The sequence below is a fragment of the Bufo bufo genome, chromosome 4, assembly GCF_905171765.1.
Source record: "Bufo bufo chromosome 4, aBufBuf1.1, whole genome shotgun sequence".
Classification (NCBI taxonomy): Eukaryota; Metazoa; Chordata; class Amphibia; order Anura; family Bufonidae; genus Bufo; species Bufo bufo.
Window position 1 is genome coordinate 293,310,681 of NC_053392.1, and position 17,746 is coordinate 293,328,426.

A 17,746-nucleotide genomic window follows, 5' to 3' on the forward strand; every position below is an offset into this window, starting at 1 on the left:
CATTGTGTGTTTTACGGTCCGCAAATCTCGGATCCGAAAAACACGGATGTTGTCCGTGTGCGTTCCACAATTTGCGGAACGGCACGGACAGCCTTTAATATAACTGCCTATTCTTCACCACAAAGCGCGGACAAGAATAGGACATGTTATATTTTTTTTGCGGGGCCACGGAACGGAGCAACGGATGCAGACAGCACACGGCTCGGATGCGGAGCAAAACAACGGCCGTGTGCATGAGACCTAACAAACATTTATTTCACTCATGCCTTTCTGAGAAACGGACGTTAAAAATTGACCCATTCAATTGTATGGGGGTAGCCTGTCAGTGAAAAACGGACAAGATAGAACATGTTCTATTTTTTGACGTCCGTTTTTCACTGACTACCACTGGTCTTAAAACAGACGTGTGATGGCCATTAAAAAAAAATGTACATCACATGTCCGTTTGCATGCAGCCTTAGATTTTTTGAGGTATTAACCTCCAAGTTGGAAGTACTGAAAGAATAACAAGAATACATCATACAGGTAAAAACATATTGATAGAAATGAAATGCATCATATAATCTTACAAATTGGATTTTCCTTCTTTTTAATGAAGGCTGTGATGATTACATAATGGATTTGCAGCTACATTTAGTGGTTTTAACTAAAACTTATTTTGGAACAGCACTCCAGTATCTCTTCAATTTTCAAATACTGCTCCAAGCTCAAAATATGTGGGTGAAAGAGCCAGGATCTTTGAAGCCGAAGACATCATGTGCGGTCGGTTTTGCTCTCATGCTTTCTGGATAGAATCTAAGTATTATATATTGAGTAAATAAGTAAAAAAAAAAAGCCACTCACTAATTTTGCTAGTACGTGGGTGCTGTGGGATTCATTTTACAGTGCTTTACTGTATTTTCATTGGGTTCAGAGTGATACATGAATATTGCAAAAACAATAATGCTGAGATCCATTTCAGTTATTGTACAGGCATATCATATTTAACATGGCATGTTAAGCTGGCAATGTGCATGAGATAACAGCTCTTTCCCCGGGCTCTCCCATACGGAGCTGAGAGTGCATGAGTACTGAACTCGGTCTAAGCTGCTACCAGACTCCTTTGGTGGCAGCTTACCTCCCTGAGAGTAAAAAGATTGGGCATGTTGTAGTCTAACAACTTGATCCTTATTTGCCCTTATCTGCTGTTGGGGGAGAGTCAGGGGCCTCCATAAACATTACATGGCTGGCAGGTCCTGCTAAAATCAGCGGGTTTGTCCAATATTCTGTACATCTATTGTGTATGGTCGACTTTAGAGCTGGGAAGATGCACAAGGCATGTCAACCTTCATCTATTAAAAATAAAAAAATATGAGTCATTAGTATGGCTACTGTCCTTTACTTCATGGGAGTAGCACCTACACAGTGTATTTATTAATCGGACAAATCCTATTTAAATCTATGGTAAATTTAGATCAACTATTTGTATGTTGTGCCAATATTACTTGAAACATGTGGTCTGCTCACAGACAAAATATAGTATTTCACCCTGTAAGTGAAAAGCCCTCATACCTGGTGACAGAGACTGTTATACTAATATACTGTAAGCTACTGTATACTGTAGGGGGCTGTATACTGTGGGGGGCTGTATGCTGTGGGGTGCTATACTGCTCTACTGTATACTATGGGGTGCTGTATACTGTGGGGTGCTGTATACTGTGGGGTCTGTATACTGTGGGGTGCTATACTGCTCTACTGTATACTATGGGGTGCTGTATACTGTGGGGGGCTGTATACTATGGGGTGCTATACTGCTCTACTGTATACTATGGGGTGCTGTATACCTTGGGGGGCTGTATACTGTGGTGTGCTATACTGCTCTACTCTATACTGTGGGATGCTATACTGCTCTACTGTATACTGCGGGTGCTGTATACTGTGAGGTGCTGTATATTGTAGGGTACTGTATACTGTATATTGTGAGGTGCTGTATATTGTGGGGTGCTGTATATTGTGGGGTGCTATACTGCTCTACTGTATACTGTGAGGTGCTGTATACTGTGGGGTGCTGTATACTGCGGTGTGCTATACTGCTCTACTGTATACTGTGGGGTGCTGTATATTGTGGGGTGCTATACTGCTCTACTATATTCTGTGGGGTGCAGTATACTGTATAGTGTCGGGTGCTATACTATATACTGCATGCTGTGGGGTGCTGTATACTATAGGGTGCTATACTGCATACTGTGGGGTGCTGTATACTATAGGGTGCTATACTGCATACTGTGGTGTGCTGTATACTATAGGGTGCTATACTGCATACTGTGGGGTGCTGTATACTATAGGGTGCTATACTGCATGCTGTGGGTTGCTGTATACTATAAGGTGCTATACTGCATACTGTGGGGTGCTGTATACTATAGGGTGCTATACTGCATACTGTGGGGTGCTGTATACTATAGGGTGCTATACTGCATACTGTGGTGTGCTGTATACTATAGGGTGCTATACTGCATACTATGGGGTGCTGTATACTATAGGGCGCTATACTGCTTGCATACTGTGGGGTGCTGTATACTATAGGGTGCTATACTGCATACTGTGGGGTGCTGTATACTATAGGGTGCTAAACTGCATACTGTGGGGTGCTGGGGTGCACTGTAACGCGAGGGTGATCTGAGCCCCGGTCTCCCTCCTGAACTGCAGAGCGGTGCCCACTTCCAGAGCCCTGATCCTGAGCCCGCTGGAGTCTTCAGAACTGGAAGTATTTACAGTCATTCAATGTACTCTACCAGGTGTGTGGATTTTTTTTGTGTGTGTTGTGGTGGAGGGCGTGATTGCATGCTAGGGTGTGGGAAGGCGGGTTTCAGGGGGCCCAAGTAAATTATCAAAGAAAATCAATATTAAAGACGGCCCTGGTTGGACTAACCCACTAGAGAATCATCTAATACCATAGTGGGATCTACTATTCCTCTGCAGGTCACCTTCCTGCAGAGGAATTAGCATCCTCAATTTTGTCTGGTGGGCCATCATTGTGATGTCCTGGAATGCTGTGCTGTAATGTGCTCATTTGCACATACAGCTGCCAATCTGCTGTCTTCTAGACTCTGGAAAATTCCCTCTGAGACGGAAAACTTCCCACCTATTGGATTCTGTAGATGCAATTTGAAAAAAGCCCAAGATCAACTATGAGCTGCTAGATTGGAATCTGTAAGAGAGTGGCAGTACAATACACCTCCTACTGTATCTAAAAAAAAATTGTGATGTGATGTTAAAAACAAATGTAGAAGATACATTATATAAAATAATGAGGCTCACCACCATAAGGACTTTTGCTGCCCAGTACCTATATTAAATTGCCTGGTGTCTCCACTCACTTACTTTGCTAGAAAACATTGCACCTAGTACACATCCAAAGTAAATATGGAAAATGAAGACTCAAAAAGGGAACTGCACATGTCTAAGTAATAAAACCAGACATGTGCATCACACACAGAGCGCATATACCACTCTCCCCATTACTTGGCAGTAACATAGGATGGCAGATACTGCCCTACTTATAGCATAAAAAACAAAACCTGTGATGCTGCTGACTCCAGCATATAACAGAGTATGCCCCAACCATTCTCAGGTGGAATTAGGGCCCCACATCCCAAAGAGGGGGATCCTGAAAATATCAGAAAATATTCTCTTTTTTTTTTTTTTAGTTAAATGATAACTGTCATATTTTGTTTATTTGCTAGTTTATTAGAGCTAGGCATGTATACCTGAATTAGTCTGTCAATGATTGCCAAAAGATCTGTAATTATCTTATAATAACAGCTTTCATTAATGTCCTCTGTCCCTTTCCACTGCTCCCTTAACCTCTTAAGGACACATGACGTACCGGTACGTCATGATGTCCTGGTACTTAAGGACACATGACGTACCGGTACGTCATGTGTTGTTCCGATCACTGCCGCCCGGCCGGCGGTGATCGGAACAAGGTGCCTGCTCAAATCATTGAGCAGGCACCTAGGCTAAATGCACGGGGGGGTCCCGTGACCCCCCCATGTCGGCGATCGCAACAAACCGCAGTCAATTCAGACCTGCGGTTTGATGCGCTTTTTGCAGTTTCTACAGTGTACTGTACTGTATTATACAGACATCAGACCCACTGGATCTTCAAGAACCAAGTAGGTCTGGCTCAAAAAAAAAGAAAAAAAAAGTGAAAAAAAAAGTAAAAATCAAAAAACACATTTATCACTGATTAAAAATGAAAGAAATTAAATTTTCTACACGTTTGGTATCGCCGCGTCCGTAACGACCTGATCTATAAAACGGTCATGTTACTTTACCCGAACGGTGAACACCATAAAAATAAAAAACTATGATGAAATTGAAATTTTGCCCACCTTACTTCCCAAAAAAAGGTAATAAAAGTGATCAAAAAAGTCGCATGTACGCCAAAATTGTAACAATCAAACCGTCATCTCATCCCGCAAAAATCATACCCTACCCAAGATAATCGCCCAAAAACTGAAAAAACTATGGCTCTTAGACTATGGAAACACTAAAACATGATTTTTTTTGTTTTAAAAATGAAATCATTGTGTAAAACTAACATAAATTAAAAAAAGTATACATATTAGGTATCGCCGCGTCCGTATCGACCGGCTCTATAAAAATATCACATGACCTAACCCCTCAGATGACCACCGTAAAAAAATTAAATTAAAAACGATGTAAAAAAAGCAATTTTTTGTCATCTTACGTCACAAAAAGTGTAATAGCAAGCGATCAAAAAGTCATATGCACCCCAAAATAGTGCCAATCAAACCGTCATCTCATCCCTCAAAAAATGAGACCCTACTTAAGATAATCGCCCAAAAACTGAAAAAACTATGGCTCTTAGACTATAGAGACACTAAAATTATTTTTGTTTTAAAAATGAAATCATTGTGTAAAACTTACATAAATAAAAAAAATTGTATACATATTAGGTATCGCCGCGTCCGTGACAACCTGCTCTATAAAATTACCACGTGATCTAACCTGTCAGATGAATGTTGTAAATAACAAAAAAAAAACGGTGCCAAAAAAGCTATTTCTTGTTACCTTGCCGCACAAAAAGTGTAATATAGAGCAGCCAAAAATCATATGTACCCTAAACTAGTACCAACAAAACTGCCACCCTATCCCGTAGTTTATAAAATGGGGTCACTTTTTGGGAGTTTCTACTCTAGGGGTGCATCAGGGGGGCTTCAAATGGGACATGGTGTCAAAAAAAACAGTCCAGCAAAATCTGCCTTCCAAAAACCGTATGGCGTTCCTTTCCTTCTGCGCCCTGCATTGTGACCGTACAGCTGTTTACGACCACATATAGGGTGTTTCTGTAAACTACAGAATTAGGGCCATAAATAATGAGTTTTGTTTGGCTGTTAACCCTTTTTAAAATGGAAAATCTGCCAAAAAAGTGAAATTTGAAAATTGGATCTCTATTTTCCATTAAATCTGGTGCAACACCTAAAGGGTTAACAAAGTTTGTAAAATCAGTTTTGAATACCTTGAGGGGTGTAGTTTCTTAGATGGGGTCACTTTTATGTAGTTTCTACTCTAGGGGTGCATCAGGGGGGCTTCAAATGGGACATGGTGTAAATAAACCAGTCCAGCAAAATCTGCCTTCTAAAAACAAAATGGGGCACCTTTCACTCTACGCCCCGCTGTGTGGCCGTACAGTAGTTTACGGCCACATATGGGGTGTTTCAGGGCAATAAAGATACAGTCTTGTTTGGCTGTTAACCCTTGCTTTGTTAGTGGGAAAAATGGGTTAAAATGGAAAATTAGGCAAAAAAATGAAATTCACAAATTTCATCCCCATTTGCCAATAACTCTTGTGCAACACCTAAAGGGTTAACAAAGTTTGTAAAATCTGTTTTGAATACCTTGAGGGGTGTAGTTTATAGAATGGGGTCATTTTTGGTGGTTTCTATTATGTAAGCCTTGCAAAGTGACTTCAGACCTGTAGTGGTCCCTAAAAATTGGATTTCTGAAAAATTTCAAGATTTGCTTCTAAACTTCTAAGCCTTGTAACATCCCCAAAAAATAAAATATCATTCCCAAAATAATTCAAACATGAAGTAGACATATGGGGAATGTAAAGTCATCACAATTTTTGGGGGTATTACTATGTATTACAGAAGTAGAGAAACTGAAACTTTGAAAAATGCAAATTTTTCAAAATTTTTGATAAATTTGGTATTTTTTTATGCAAAAAAAAAAAATTTTTTACTTCATTTTACCAGTGTCATGAAGTACAATATGTGACGAACAAACAATCTCAGAATGGCCTGGATAAGTCAAAGTGTTTTAAAGTTATCAGCACTTAAAGTGACACTGGTCAGATTTACAAAAAATGGCCTGGTCCTTAAGGTGAAATAAGGCTCTGTCCTTAAGGGGTTAAAAGACCGTTGATATGGCTCATCTGTCTCTGGCTAGGAAGACGGAGGGGCAGTCCTTCACACTGTATGCCTGCATTAGGCTTCAGAGTGAGGAGGCGTGTCTCTCAGTAATCTAATCTGATTGGCTGGCAGGAAGATGCTGGCTACAACAAGTTTTTATGTGACCTGAGGGAATGCAGTTTTGGCCTCAGAGAACTGGCAGAGGAGCCATCTTGAGAAGATCCTCATAATGTAGGATTCAAAACAGACGTAACTAAGGGGAAAACTCAAGGAAAACAGTGGTAAGTGAGGAAACTAAAGATTGCTTTATGCATAATGCTGCTGCAGCAGTAACATATGCAAAAATTTATTTTTTGATGAAAATATGACAGTTATCCTTTGTCTTTATTATTAACATTTTACAATACAGAAGCCCCCATAACCCCCTGCCCTCCCCCCACAAAATGTCCTGAAGATGCTCTCCATCCACAACAGTCCCAGCCCTTGACACCACTGCCACTTCAGTATGATATACACATTCTCCACTCATCCATAATTCCCACCAGTGCAATTGATATCAAGTGTTGAGCCAATCGGTTGGATTTCGGCTGTTGCTAGGCACAACTCTCCCCATTAAATAGGAAACAAACATTTCCCAAGCCACGCAGGAGACCGCCACCCACGGAGCCAGGCACATATATCAAGCTTCAGCAGCAGTACCCCTCACACCAGGCCCAGACAATATCTCTGGAGTTCCCTGGACATCAGCCTGGGGGAATCGATCCAAGGAGTCCAAAGCCTCTCAAATTTAGCCAGGGCCCGCTCTTCCTATAAACTCCAGGTTGAGTAGCCAGTTGATCTTAGCTATATATTCAGTTCTACTGGGGCTGCACTCGTCCAGCCAATGTTGGGCAATCAGTTTAAGAGCCATATATAACATTCTGGCCACTGCTACCCTACCCGGCTCAGTAATTGGCAGGTCCTTCACGTATCCCAATACACATACAAATGGGGGTCACATGCAATGTAACAGCATATAAGGAATTTATGAGATGTATTACAGCGTGCCAAAAGCCCTCCAGAGCCAAGCATGACCACAGAATATGTAACATATCCAATCTCACCATTAGAGTCCATGCACATGTCCGTAGAATGGGTCCGGATCTGTTCCGCAACATTGCGGAACGAATCCGGACTCATTCATTCTCTAAGGGGCCGGAAGAGATGGGGACGGCACACAGTGTTCTGTCCACATCTGCATTTCCTGAGCGCAGCTCCGATCTTCAGGTCCGCGGCTCCCGAAAAAAAATAGAACATGTCCTATTCTTGTCCGCAATTGCGGAAAAGAATAGGCAGTTCTATGGGGGTGCCGGCCGGGTGTATTGCGGATCCGCAATACACTACGGACGTGTGAATGGACCCTTAGGTCATAGAGCAATCCCTTAAGAGCCTGTAGCCACCCGCTGTGACCTTCTGACCCCAGGCACAACAGGGTCAGCGATAGGTCATGAGACCCTTGTGACAATAGCAAAATACTGAATATGTTATTTCAGAAAACACAGACCAATTATCTGCCATTCAAAAAAAACCATTGCATTTAATTTAAGATAAAACTAGACGGAAAAAAGGGGCATGTAAACAAAAAAAATTTACGTAAAAAATCAAGCAGAAGTCCTGATTTGGAGATGCTCCACAAGAATATTCATCTTTGAAAAAAAGAGAAAATGCAAAGTTTTCATTATGTACAAATATCAACATACATGTTATCAGTATACCAAGGAAAAAAATGAGGACACCCTCCTACATAAGGGTCCTGAGCAAAGTCTTCATGATAACCTTTGCACTGTAAAGTCCAAATTGAGACCATAAGGTCTCAACATTTTCAATCGGTATATCTACTGTAGCTCTTTTTAGTATGGCCATCTTATCACCTCCCCTCACCAAGAGGAGAATATCTCAATAATTCTAAAATGTAAATCCCTCTCAGAATATTTAGATTACGAAAAATGTTTGGATACAGGCAAATACTGTTTTTCCTGACGTATCTTAAATCTATGGTCATTCAACCATGTTTTCAGATCTAGTGTCGTCTCACCTATATATAATAATTGACATGGACAAGATAACTAATAAATAACAAAAGTGCAATCACATGTAAGAAAATATTTGATGTTATATGACTCGCCAAAGATAGGATGGGTGAACTTGTACCCTTTGATCATTAGGAGACGGTTCACACAACGCAGGCAAGGGTAACATCCTAGCCTTTAAGCCCCAAAAAAGGGAACTGGAATTACCTAAGTCAGCTTTAACCAATCTATCCCTCAGAATCTTAGGACGGCGATGCGAAAGAAGTGGTAGAATAGAAAATTCTGTAACATCTTAGATTACAACCTAATATTGGCCAATGTTTTGATGATATTCCCAATAATAGGACATAATTCTGAATAAGTAGAAATGAATCGTACTCTGCTGGCTTATGTAATTTCTCTGTTACTGTCAGTATGCAATGTGACATGAGTAAGAGAAGGATTAAGAGACAATGAGGAACATTTATTAAGTTCTTTATGCCACTGTTGTGGCATAAAAAGTTGCAGATTATGGCACAGGCCATGTGTACTCCGTAATTTGTTACTTTTAGAGCTTCTCTGCACTTTTCCGAAGTGCCAAAAAAGGGGGTGTGGCTTTGTGCCGCCCGCCGCGTTTACTATAGCTTTTGCCAGAAAGTGGCGGAAGTTATAGCTGAATAGAGATGGCCTTGCGGTTCGCCCAGCAGTCGGTTTGCGGCAAACTTTGCTCGTTCGCTGTTCGCCGAACATGCGACATATGACGATATTCGCGACCGCCATATACTTTTACATTGTGAAGAACTTTGACCCATGACACATCCATCAGGTGGTACAGGACAGCCAATTGAGACGTTTCAGCACATGGACATACCCCCTACCTTATAAATAGACCTGATCTGGCTGCCATTTTACATTCTGTCTTTTGCCAGTGTAGAGAGAGGTTGATGTGTGGAGCAGGGACAGACTGTTAGTGATACAAATCGCTAGCTAATAGGGACACTAAAGTTCTTTTAAGGAATGGTATAGGTGTGATATTAATTGGTGTGCACTGCAGTATATAGGGGTGTAATACACTTATAATATACTTTATAATATGGAAAGCATATTATAGTGGATTTGTATAGTGAAGCATTGTGACCGGTGATCGGTTCTGCAGCGATACTACAACTACAAAGAGTGACAAACGCAATTAGAAAAAAGTATTATAACTAGTTTGATAGACCAGTGGCCCCCCAAAACGACAGATTGAAGCGGGGTGTTATATAACAATATATCAAAAATTAAAATAATGTGTGAGGGGGGCACTCAGTTATCAGGGCCACATGGACCATCAATCATAGATTACGTAGATAAAGCTTGATAAAAATTTATTATGATGGTAAATACTAAAGACTAAAAAATCAGCAGCAATAGTTATACTATGTATATGAACCATAAATTCAATAAATCCAGGTCAACAGCAAATATCAAGCAACAATAGAAAGAGTGCTATATGTATTGGCAGCAATATATCAGCAGCACCCAAACAATGCTATATACAACTGCTCAAAAAAATAAAGGGAACACTTAAACAACACAATGTAGCTCCAAGTCAATCACACTTCTGTGAAATCAAACTGTCCACTTAGGAAGCAACACTGAGTGACAATTAATTTCACATGCTGTTGTGCAAATGGGATAGACAACAGGTGGAAATTATAGGCAATTAGCAAGACACCCCCAATAAAGGAGTGGTTCTGCAGGTGGTGACCACAGACCACTTCTCAGTTCCTATGCTTCCTGGCTGATGTTTTGGTCACTTTTGAATGCTGGCGGTGCTTTCACTCTAGTGGTAGCATGAGACGGAGTCTACAACCCACACAAGTGGCTCAGGTAGTGCAGCTTATCCAGGATGGCACATCAATGCGAGCTGTGGCAAGAAGGTTTGCTGTGTCTGTCAGCCCAACACCGTGCAGGACGTTTGGCATTTGCCAGAGAACACCAAGATTGGCAAATTCGCCACTGGCGCCCTGTGCTCTTCACAGATGAAAGCAGGTTCACACTGAGCACATGTGACAGACGTGACAGAGTCTGGAGACGCCGTGGAGAACGTTCTGCTGCCTGCAACATCCTCCAGCATGACCGGTTTGGCATTGGGTCAGTAATGGTGTGGGGTGGCATTTCTTTGGAGGGCCGCACAGCCCTCCATGTGCTCGCCAGAGGTAGCCTGACTGCCATTAGGTACCGAGATGAGATCCTCAGACCCCTTGTGAGACTATATGCTGGTGCGGTTGGCCCTGGGTTCCTCCTAATGCAAGACAATGCTAGACCTCATGTGGCTGGAGTGTGTCAGCAGTTCCTGCAAGACGAAGGCATTGATACTATGGACTGGCCCGCCCGTTCCCCAGACCTGAATCCAATTGAGCACATCTGGGACATCATGTCTCGCTCTATCCACCAACGTCACGTTGCACCACAGACTGTCCAGGAGTTGGCAGATGCTTTAGTCCAGGTCTGGGAGGAGATCCCTCAGGAGACCGTCCGCCACCTCATCAGGAGCATGCACAGGCGTTGGGAGGTCATACAGGCACGTGGAGGCCACACACACTACTGAGCCTCATTTTGACTTGTTTTAAGGACATTACATCAAAGTTGGATCAGCCTGTAGTGTGTTTTTCCATTTTAATTTTGAGTGTGACTCCAAATCCAGACCTCCATGGGTTGAAAAATTTGATTTCCATTTTTTTATTTTTGCGTGATTTTGTTGTCAGCACATTCAACTATGTAAAGAACAAAGTATTTCAGAAGAATATTTAATTAACTCAGATCTAGGATGTGTTATTTTTGTGTTCCCTTTATTTTTTTGAGCAGTGTATATTAGCAGCAATAAATCAGCAGCAATGGAAAAGTGCTATGTGCAGTAGCAGCAATATACATCAGCAGCAATATCAATGAATCAGCGGCAGTCTCATGTGCATCAAGATAGGAGAACCAGCAGCATCAAAGTCCCAATATGAAAAATCTTAGAAAAAATCCTAATATATAAAAAATATCAAAAAATTGTGATATAGACAAAATCGGAGTAAAAACTGTCCAGCAATGGCTAAGGTGCAATGTCCATCTGTATTATAACCATGTAGTGAATCAATATATAAATAGCATTCTCTATTCCATATTCTCATCCAGAGTTATATTGCACAATTTGTGTGTACTTTACCACTCCATGTGGTATGTAGCTTCTCCGATATATTTCTAACTTTTCAGCCTGCTAGGACCTCCGCGGCGTCCCACATGATCCAGACGTATTCTCGTGGCGTCCCACGTGACGGCAGCAGGAAGCAGGGCGTGTTTTAAAGATCTTGAAAGCTTCTCCGCTATATCGGATCGATTGTTAAGCTTCGAATGATTGTTAATCGCTCTGTTATCTGAGCTGTATATTGTGGAGTGTAAATTCGATTGCTGTCCTTCTTTACCAAATGCATTTCGGGGTCAACAGAACACCCCTTCCTCAGTGGTGGACAGCAAGTAGTTACCGTCCCGTCTCACACACCATAGACATAAGATACTTCGGAAAAGACAGGATTTGCCTGTATCCAAACATTTTTACAGAATCTAAACATTCTGAGAGAGATTTACTTAAAATTATTGACTATATTCTCCTCTTGGGGAGGGGAGGTGAGCGTGCTCATACTTAAAATATCTACTGTGGATATATGTATTGAAAATGCTGAGACCTTGCAGTCTAAGTGTGGACATTACAGTGAGAGTAGATATAGGACCCTTATGTAGGAGGGTGTCCTTATTTTTTTTTCTTGGTATACTGATAATGTGTTGACAACTTTTTTGGGGGGAATTACAGATTATTGGTCTCTGTTTCCTGAAATAAGATATGTTTTGTTATTTTCTATAGGATCTAGTGATATGCATGGACACATACATATGGTGTCACTAGGACTGTTAGTTCTTCTAAGATATTAGAACAACACTAGAAGCTATTTAATCTTGTGTTTTAGGTTACTATTATATCTAGTTATCCTCTTTAGTATGAAATAATAGATCGTTTTATTAACATAGATATGATTCATTCTCACTTTGGAGCTACCCTGTATACCATTACAGCCCTTGGATAGGTAGAGATAGAGACAAAGTAATGACTAATATTCCCAGGATCCCCTCTCCAGGATGAAGCGCCTGCTCATGTGAAGATGGGGGGCCCTAATTCCACCCGAAGGTGGTTGGGGCATACTTCATTAATGGACTTATGCGAGAGTCAGCAATATCACTATTTTAATTTTGGAATACTTTAATTGGGCCAATTGGTATTTATACAATGGCTGGATCTGGTTCTCTTTACCATGGTGATATTTCAATAGAGAACTTGTTGCCCTCCATTTTTTTTTTGGAATTATTGTATTGAACTAACACATTTATTTAGATTTCCATAGTCTGGTTTATCACATTGCCTGGTTCCATTTTCACATTATCTCTGAGATATTTTTGCATTTTTCTACAGTATTATACCCTACTTTGAATATGCCCCCCACATTTTTTCTTTGTAGTATATATTGGAGGCGTGGCGATCTCCTTTGAGTCATGCACACCTGACCAGTCAATCTGTCCTGGGGGCTGGTTTTAAAGTCAGTATAAAACTGAGTCTGCTTATATAGAACCTACCAGTAGCCATTTGGCTCCAGGAGAAGTATATGGTGGGCTCAGCATGCATGTTGGTACTTGCATCCCTGGATCCGATGAAAGCTGTAATGGCACCGGACGGGGTTAAAAGCAGAGTGTGCTTGGCTTGCATGCTGACCTGCATTCCCTGGACTTTGTGTGGCTGTCATGGCCCATAAACAGGTAGGAAGTAGTGTTAGGGACCACTCAAATGAGGCAACCTTGACGTGGTGAGTGGCTTATCACGCTTTGGCCAAAATGTACACCAATGTCTCATCCAGCATGGAGGCAGGGCAGAGTGCTGGATGTAGAGTGCGATCACATTTGCATTTTCCGTTTGTATATGTATTTCGCCATAGTGATGTGCACCACATACGGGTTGTGCTGACTCAACCCCCCACATTTTTTCTTTGTAGTATGTATTAGAGGCGTGGCGATCTCCTTTGAGTCATGCACACCTGACCAGTCAATCTGTCCTGGAGGCTGGTTTTAAAGTCAGTATAAAACTGAGTCTGCTTATATAGAACCTACCAGTAGCCATTTGGCTACAGGAGAAGTATATGGTGGGCTCAGCATGCATGTTGGTACTTGCATCCCTGCATCCGATGAAAGCTGTAATGGCACCGGACGGGGTTAAAAGCAGAGTGTGCTTGGCTTGCATGCTGACCTGCATTCCCTGGACTTTGTGTGGCTGTCATGGCCCATAAACAGGTAGGAACTAGTGTTAGGGACCACTCAAATGAGGCAACCTTGACGTGGTGAGTGGCTTATCACGCTTTGGCCAAAATGTACACCAATGTCTCATCCAGCATGGAGGCAGGGCAGAGTGCTGGATGTAGAGTGCGATCACATTTGCATTTTCCGTTTGAATATGTGTCTTTACTTTTTTAAATTGGGGTGAGCTATTGCTCATTATTTGCCGTATCAGCCATCTTTTGTTACTTAAGTAATGGGAAGAGGGGTAATGTGCTCTATGTGTGATGCTAATGTCTGGTTTTAATACTCAGACATATGCAGTTCCCATCTTTATATTCACTTTGGCTGTGTACTAAACAAGACAAAATAAGTGTCCATGTAGAAAAATTGTTACAAAGTCAATAATCTAAAATAAGCTTCTGCCATACATCAAAACAATCGATAATTATCTAGTGGTATATTATACTGTACAGACATAATCAATAGTGGATCCAGAATATACAACAATTCACCAATATGTGGTAGCTGTGAGATAGAATTAAGGTAGATACTAGTACTACAATATAAGTAAATGGAATGACATAGCTATCCGGAAAATAATAATCATACAGAGGCCAAGCATGGTCTGACACAAAATAAACTGTTAAAATTCCAGGTCTTGAGGCTTACCTGAGGCTTCATGTAGAAGAGCAGTGGAAAAAATGTAGGGGGTCATTTACTATCCAGAAATACGCCTATATAACAATATTTCTGGCGCAGATTGTAGTGCAATGGTTATTTGCGCCATAATCTGCAACTTTTCACCACTCACGGCGTCTAAAAAAGTGGGGGAGGCGTGTGTGGGCTGGGAAGGGGACGGGCCAGCAGCTCGTCTCATTCATTATTTTCTACTTCTGTTTTAGGCATAAAAAATGATCTAAATGTAAACCAGCAAGAAAGCTGTCTTACATTTAGACTGGTGATGGATACGCTGAAATTATGTACAGGCCTGTGCCTCTTCATAACTTCGGCAGATCCACTGCCAGTGCAGGGACTTATTAAGACGGGCTGGACCTGTCAATCGAGGGGGTAATCTCTTGAGCAGCGGGGCAAGCTCCTTACTGCTCAATCAGGTTGATTTCTAATCAAATTTGGTTCATATGAATCAATTTGTTCATCTTTACTTGGGAATTAATGAGTTAAGTATTTTCCTCATGAGCACATTAACAGTTAAGTGGGTTTTTGAGACACGTCAATTTTAATCTTGGAGGTCATGGATAGAGATGAGCGAATTTCTCCAAAACTCGATTCATCTGGTTTGCCGAATTTTCCGAAAAAATTTGGTTCGATCCGAATCTATTCGTGGCGAATCGCGTTAAAAACTGCTATTTCCTGGCTGCAGAGAGCCTTTATAGTGGTGTAGAACACTGTGCCTTGCAGTAACACGCATAGGGAGTCTGCTGTGGTAGTGAAACAATACTGTGAGTCAGTATGACATGCAGATGACAGGCATCGCTCTTAGAATCACTGCACACTTCACTTATTTGGGCAGCTACGGGGCCAAAACTGACCAAATAACTCAAGTGTGAAATCAGCCTTACAGATTAATGTAAGCGGCAGGTATAAAGAACCGTGCAGAGGCTCAAGATCCTACTATAGCGTGAAAGAGTGCACTCCTTTTACACCAATTCACTGATTCCACATAGATTTCTACAGAACCTGTTCTATTAAACACTTATACAAGTAGAGCCCCCCAATAGAATGGAGTGGGTGTCAGCAGTAAGTTTGTGTTGACGTCACTGATTATTTTGCCCTTCCTCTGATCAGTCACAACAATAACCCCCAAAAAATGGATCCTGTCTGTGGAGCATCTGCCTTCACTCGGTCAGCATTTGGTCAGTATTGCTAAAGCCAAAAAAAACAGTAGTGGATCCAAAACAGAGTTGACACGTGAATGGAATAGCTGCATGTCTTCTGTGTTTTGAACCAATACTTCTGCTTTTGGCTCCCAAATCATAAGCCAATTCCGATACAAATATTGATCATGTCATGCAGGCCTTACAGCTGTTACATACACAGGATTTATTGTGCGTCTCATTTTTCCTTCCTTCTGACAGATCAGAAGGGTCAAATAAATGATGATGTCAGCCAGGTCAAAAGGCAAAATAGTGGCCCAGTCATGAAGTAGGGAGGGTGGGAACAGCATGAGAAGTCCTCCGAGTGGCCCTATGACATAGTGGTGAGGTGGAAACAGCATGAGGAGACCACAGAGTAGCCCAATGACAGAGTCTGGAGATGGCAGCAGCATCAGGAGGAGGTCACAGAGTGGCATAATGACAGTGTGGAGGTGGCAGGAGCATCAGGAGGCCACAGAGTGGCACAATGACAGAGTGTGGCGGTGGCAGCAGCAGCAGCATCAGGAGGAGGCCAGAGGGTGGTACAATGACATAGTGTAGAGGTGTCAGCAGCAGCATAAGCATCAGGAGGAGGCCACAGGGTGGCACAATGACAGTGGTGAGGTGGCAGCAGGATCAGGAGATCACAGAGTGACCCGTTGACAGAGTGGGGAGGTGGGTGGCAATACCAGTACCAGCTGAAGAACGTGGGTGAAAGAAGGAGCACTTAGCATCAGATGTGTGGCATTAGGCAGGTGGCAGCATCAGAATAATAGCAAATAGCCAAAATAAACCGATCTTTTTTGTCAAAGTGTTGGTGTGGCACCATGGATGATCTAGTCTGATGCATCAGGCATTGGTGGGTGGAAATCCTGGCTGATCCACACCTGATTCATCTTGACAAAGGTCAGTCTCTCCACATTTTGGGTGGACAGGCGAGTTCTTCTTGGGGTAACTATGGCCCCTGCTGCACTAAACACCTGCTCTGATGCCACACTACTGGCTGGGCAGGACAGCTTTTCCAGGGAAAACTCTGCCAGTTGCGGCCAAAAATACAGTTTGGCTGCCCAGTAGTCCAGCAGATCTTCAATGTGGGGAAGCAGGGTGCTATCCAAGTATGCCACCACCTGCTGGTTCAGGTCCTGCTCCAGGTCTAGCTGCTGCTACTGGTGAGCAGTTTCTTCACTAGGTGGGTGAAGAAAGCTGCTCATCAGTGACTCTAGACTCAAGTTGCTGCTTAGGGAGCTGGAACTGCTCCTAACCCCCCACCCTGCCACAGCAGCCATGGCAGAGGAACGTGAGCGCAGAGGGCCCCCCGGTCAGACCTGTGAGAGCATGGACGATGGCACAGATAGGCAGCGGCCAACTTACTACATAGGATGTCTCTATAGTAGTTCAGTTTGTCCTCCCTCTCAGTGGGTGTAAAAAAGGCACCCATTTTGGACTGGTAGTGAGGGTCTAACAAGGTGGAGAGCCAGAAGTCATTCCTCTTCCGAATGCTGACAATTTGTCTGCCACTACGCAAGCAAGTGAGCATGCATCGGGCCATTTGTGCAAGTGACTCGAAGGGACTCCCCTGCACCCTGGCCACGCTTCACCTTCTGCCCACAGATTCTACAAATGGCCATGTTCACCACCTCTGGCGGCTTAAACTGCCACACGGCCGAGTAGGTGATTTTACTCCCATATATCCGCACTGACTGACTTCTAATGCCGCTGCTTCCGTGAACCTCTGCATTACTACTTTCTGGACAGGTAGGCTCCTGCAAAGCGGGTGGTCTGCCCCGGGCACGTTTGGCTCCTGACCTCCCACTGCTGCCACCCTGCTAACTCCCAGTCACGCTAGCGACTTGCTGGCTCCACCGCTGCCTCACAGGCAAGCTGCCACCCTCTTCTCCTGATGATGATGAAGCCCCATCATCATCATCATCGAGTACTGTCTGCACATCACTGATGTCCTCCTCAACGGTCTCTGGGTCAGGAGCCTGACCGCTCGCAACACCACCTCCCACGCCACTCTCCTCACCACTACTTGCCCGCCTACCGGAGGAAGCGGCGG